Genomic DNA, 4,478 nt, shown 5'->3' with positions numbered 1-4,478 from the left:
AAAAATTCCCTACGGATACGGGGTGGCTTCTTATTCCAAATAAAGTCAGATATAATCTTATTTAGGTGCGAAAAGAAAGACTTGTTGATAAAGATTGGTATAGTTTGGAAAAGGTAGAGGAATTTGGGCAACGTGTTCATTTTAATTAGATTAATTCTTCCTGCTAAAGAGAGAGGAAGCATGGACCATTTATTGAAGGCAATTTTAGAGCTCTCAAGAAGGGGAACAAAATTGAGCTTAAAAAGGTCAGAGAAGCCACGTGTAACAACCACCCCCAGGTAGGTGAAGTTGTCAGATGTCACCTTGAAAGGACAGGAATTAAAGGATATGGACTTAGCGGCAGAGTTGACAGGAAAAAGCTCACTTTTCAAAACATTAATCTTATGCCCAGAAATGCTGCTGAAGAGGTCTAATAACTTCATAATATAGGGCAAGGTGTTCTGTGGATCAGTTATATATAATAAAAGATCATCAGCATATAATGACGTTTTATGTTCCTTACCCCCTCTTACAATACCACGAATCTCAGGAGAGGAGCGTATTGCCATTGCAAGGGGCTCAATAGCTATAGCAAATAAAAGTGGGGAAATTGGGCATCCTTGCCTTGTCCCGCGTTGTAATGGAAAAGATTGGGAATTGGTGTTATTAGTGCGTACTGATGAAGTTGGAGAGTTATATAGCAATTTTACCCAAGAAATGAATTTTGGACCAAAACCAAATTTGTCTAGACACCAAAATAGGTAACCCCATTCCACTCTATCGAACGCCTTTTCAGCGTCTAAAGAGATAACTGCCTCAGGCAAGTGTTGACCGTCTGCGGAATGTATGATGTTTAAAAGTCTACGAATATTAAAAAAAGAGAGGCGTTTTTTAATAAAACCAGTTTGGTCAGGTGAAATAATCGAAGGGAGAATGATCTCTAGACGGTGAGCCAAGGCCTTAGCCAACAATTTATAATCCACATTCAGGAGCGAAATAGGGCGAAATGACCCACAATTGAGGGGATCCTTATTCTTTTTCAGTAAAACCGAAATAGAGGCCTGACAAAGGGTTGGTGGAAGGTGGCCTTCGACAAAGGACTCCTCAAAAACTGATAGCAAGATTGGCAATAATTTATCTCCAAATTTTTTCAAAAATTCTAACGTAAATCCGTCAGGGCCTGGAGCTTTTGCATTCTGCATACTGTAAAGGGCCGTCCTAATTTCCTCCTTAGACATAGGTTTTTCCAATTGCTCCTTTAATAATACATTAACTTGAGGTGGATTTAAGTTCTGAAAAAAGAGTTCAAGTTTAGAAGGGTCATATATCACCTCAGAAGTATAAAGAGATGAATAAAACCTCTTAAATTCATCATTTATTTCCTGCTCATGATTAGAAATTTGACCATCATGCTTTCGGATGTTTGTAATGAGAGTAGAGGTCATAGACTGTCTAACCTGTTGAGCCAGGAATTTGCCAGCCTTGTCAGAATGTTCATATAACCTCGATCGAGACTGGAGGAGGAGCTGTTCTGTATGGCGGGTAGTTATTAGGTCAAATTCTGTCTGCAGAGTCAATCTGTCCTTTAAAAAATCACGTGTGGGAGCAATTGAGTTCTTATAATCCAATTGTTTAATTTGGTCGGAAAGGTCTTTAAGACGCAGTTTTCTCGACCTGGCTTCCCAGGAGGTGTAAGAGATAATCTCCCCTCTTAAAACAGCCTTTAGGGATTCCCAGAGGGTGGATTTACTAACATCTGACGTATCGTTTATGGACAGGAAAATATCAATTTGCGTATTAATATACTTAACAAATGATTCATCCCCAAGCAAAACATTACTAAAACGCCAAGGACGCCGAGCAGATTTCTTTGGAAAAGATATTTGTAAAACCACGGGCCCATGGTCAGAGATGACAATGCCCTCGTATCTGCAGTCCTTAACCGAGGGCATTAGCTGGTTATCAATTAAAAAGTAATCAATGCGGGAGTAGGAGTTATGTACTGGGGAAAAAAATGAATAATGCTTAGAATTGGGATACAAGGAGCGCCAGGGTTCAGACATATTATACATTTGTAGAAAAGCATTAATCGTCCTAGCTGATTTTGATATATTGTAGTTGGTGTTCGAGGAACGATCCAGTATTGGGTCTAATACGCAGTTGAAATCACCCCCTAAAATAAGCCTGTGTGTATTTAAACAAGGTAATGAGGACAAGAATTTTTTCATAAACTGCACGTCGTCCCAATTTGGGGCATAAACACTGGCCAAGATTAAAGGTACATTATACAGGGTACCTGTGACCACAACAGATCTTCCCAGATGGTCTGCAGTAACCTTCTGCAAGATGAAAGGAGTATTCTTGTTAATAAGAATAGCAGCACCCCTAGATTTCACCTCAAAGATGGAATGATATAATTGCCCCACCCATCCTTTGCACAGTCTGTTATGGTCAGAGGGCCTGAGATGAGTTTCTTGGAGAAAAGCAACATCAACATCCATACTTCTTAAATGGGACAATACCCTGTTACGCTTATTAATATGATTTAGGCCTTTGGTGTTCCAACTAATGTAATTTACTGTAATATTGTCAGCCATTATTTCTTTGCCGCAAACAATCAACCATGCTCATCAGAGCATGGCCGATTGTTATGTTATTAGTAGGGTACTGAAGGATGTTACAGCATTTTGAAAATGACACTGCCACACACACATTCAAGCTAAAAGAGTAAAGAAGTGTACAAACATAAAACACATAGTTCCCCCCACCCACACCCTCCCAGCCCAAAAAACAAATTACCCCTCCCCAAACGAGAGGTAAAAAAACCCTGGGAACACTTGGTAATTTTCCGTTTTGCTGCCATAGGCAGTTAACAACCATAGAAACACTGCTCCTTTCACATACGTTTTTGTAGTCACAACTTATAAAATAAAATATAATACCCACCACTGACAATGGTCAAATGCAATAAAAGAGAGAAACGGCCATAACAGGGAAAAACAAAAAATAAAAACATTAGCAAGATAAGTAAGCGAATAAACCGGTAAATTTTTCTGGCCCTTCTGAAACGTGGGTCTAGTTCTTTATCGGCAACAAGTTCAAATTGAGTAAGGAAAACAATAACATGCTGATACCTTACTTTGGTGAAGATGTGCGCCAACCAAAATGGTAGGTAGATGCCGACTGTCCTCTACTGGTGATAACAAATAATAGTCTCTCCATTCACGGACCATAATAAAGTCTCCTTTCTTCCTTCCATCTCCATAAGAAAATAAATAAACCGGGAGGGAAAAACTAAAAGTATGAACATTAGGTAGGTTATAGTCCAGTATGAGGGATCAGCACACAGCGCAGGGAACCACAGCGTCTATCTTCGTTTGTTTACGTCTCCAAAGAGGGACGAGTGCGTTTGGCAAGGAAGGTTTCCACATCCGCGGGTGCCTTAAAGGAATGTGAAACTCCGTCGTGGACAAGACGTAGCTCCGCTGGATGGTAGAGACCGTATGTGATGCCCGCCTCTCTGAGTTTGGCCTTGACTGGGGTAAACGCCGCTCTGCGGCGGCTAAGCTCGGCGCTCATGTCTGGGAATATATGCACTCTTGCCCCTCTGAATTTGAGCTCACCCTTGTTCCTGGATACTTGGAGAATCTTTTCCTTATCCGAGTAGTAGTGCAGCCGAACTATCATGGGTCTGGGACGGTCGCCGGGTTTGGGTTTAGGAGCCAGGGATCTGTGAGCGCGGTCCAGCACCAAAGGATCAGTTATCTCGTCGCCCAGAACGCAGGCAAAAACGAAGCCATGAATGCAGTGGGCTTCCCATTTTCAACACCCTCGGGTATTCCAATGATCCTCAGATTTTGACGGCGGCTTCTGTTCTCCAAGTCATCATTCCGGTCTTTCAGTTTCCCCACCTCTTGTTTGAGATCCAATATGGTTTTATCCAGCCCTGCAATGCTAGAATCATGCCGGTTGAGCGCGCCTCGATATCCCGTATAGTGGTGGCCGTCTCGGTCTGGGCTGAGCGCAGAGATGACATCTCGGCTCGGAATTCCGTTTTTAGAGAGGCGATATCAGCTTTGGTGTCCTGCCGAAGGGCTGCTATGTCTTCTTTAATTTCAGCGTGGAGACTAGCCATCTCCTTCTTGATTATATCCCCCAGTTGTTGACGAGAAATGCCCATCTCTGCTTTTATCAGCTCTAGAAGAGCGCTCTCCGTTGGTTGCTCTGCTGGTGGGGTTGATGGTCGGGTGGCAGTCGCGGTAGCGCTAGCATTAGCATCGGCCATGAGCGTTTGTTTGAGTGCAGGGCTAGCTAAACTTTGAATTGCGGCTTTGGGTGCTTTTTTCTGGCTTTTAGTCGCCATTTTGCTTACAAACAGTTTTCCAGTATGAAAAATTGCCTCGTTGTGCAGCCGAAATAATAAAATGTTGTGGCTAATCAATGTATATCAATATAAAATACGGAGCGCGTTGGACTTGTGACTACTCCATTTTAGGTCC

The sequence above is a fragment of the Anoplopoma fimbria genome, chromosome 3, assembly GCF_027596085.1.
Source record: "Anoplopoma fimbria isolate UVic2021 breed Golden Eagle Sablefish chromosome 3, Afim_UVic_2022, whole genome shotgun sequence".
Classification (NCBI taxonomy): domain Eukaryota; kingdom Metazoa; phylum Chordata; class Actinopteri; order Perciformes; family Anoplopomatidae; genus Anoplopoma; species Anoplopoma fimbria.
Note: the sequence above shows the minus strand (reverse complement) of the source record.